The 1073-nt window shown below is 70.3% G+C and overlaps 1 protein-coding gene across 1 annotated transcript in view; it reads right to left on the bottom strand.

The window, feature by feature from the left end:
• The window catches only part of COL7A1 (collagen type VII alpha 1), a 60839-nt gene that overhangs the window by 36687 nt on the left and 23079 nt on the right, over positions 1 to 1073 (bottom strand).

Consider the following 1073-nt stretch of genomic DNA (forward strand, 5'->3'; position numbering starts at 1 on the left):
GGCCTGTGGCCGCGGGCACCCAGGAACTTAGAGGTGTGGCCGCGGGCACCCAGGGACGCGGATGTGTGACCGCGGGCACCCAGGGATGTGGACATGTGGCCGCGGGCACCCAGGAACTTAGAGGTGTGGCCGCGGGCACCCAGGGACGCGGATGTGTGACCGCGGGCACCCAGGGATGTGGACATGTGGCCGCGGGCACCCAGGAACTTAGAGGTGTGGCCGCGGGCACCCAGGGACGCGGATGTGTGACCGCGGGCACCCAGGGATGTGGACATGTGGCCGCGGGCACCCAGGAACTTAGAGGTGTGGCCGCGGGCACCCAGGGACGCGGATGTGTGACCGCGGGCACCCAGGGATGTGGACATGTGGCCGCGGGCACCCAGGAACTTAGAGGTGTGGCCGCGGGCACCCAGGGACGCGGATGTGTGACCGCGGGCACCCAGGGATGTGGACATGTGGCCGCGGGCACCCAGGAACTTAGAGGTGTGGCCGCGGGCACCCAGGGACGCGGATGTGTGACCGCGGGCACCCAGGGATGTGGACATGTGGCCGCGGGCACCCAGGAACTTAGAGGTGTGGCCGCGGGCACCCAGGGACGCGGATGTGTGACCGCGGGCACCCAGGGATGTGGACATGTGGCCGCGGGCACCCAGGAACTTAGAGGTGTGGCCGCGGGCACCCAGGGACGCGGATGTGTGACCGCGGGCACCCAGGGATGTGGACATGTGGCCGCGGGCACCCAGGAACTTAGAGGTGTGGCCGCGGGCACCCAGGGACGCGGATGTGTGACCGCGGGCACCCAGGGATGTGGACATGTGGCCGCGGGCACCCAGGAACTTAGAGGTGTGGCCGCGGGCACCCAGGGACGCGGATGTGTGACCGCGGGCACCCAGGGATGTGGACATGTGGCCGCGGGCACCCAGGAACTTAGAGGTGTGGCCGCGGGCACCCAGGGACGCGGATGTGTGACCGCGGGCACCCAGGGATGTGGACATGTGGCCGCGGGCACCCAGGAACTTAGAGGTGTGGCCGCAGGCACCCGGGGAAGTGGACGTGTGGCCGCGGGCACCCAG

This window comes from Myotis davidii, unplaced genomic scaffold (genome assembly GCF_000327345.1).
Source record: "Myotis davidii unplaced genomic scaffold, ASM32734v1 scaffold663, whole genome shotgun sequence".
In the NCBI taxonomy this organism is placed as follows: Eukaryota; Metazoa; Chordata; class Mammalia; order Chiroptera; family Vespertilionidae; genus Myotis; species Myotis davidii.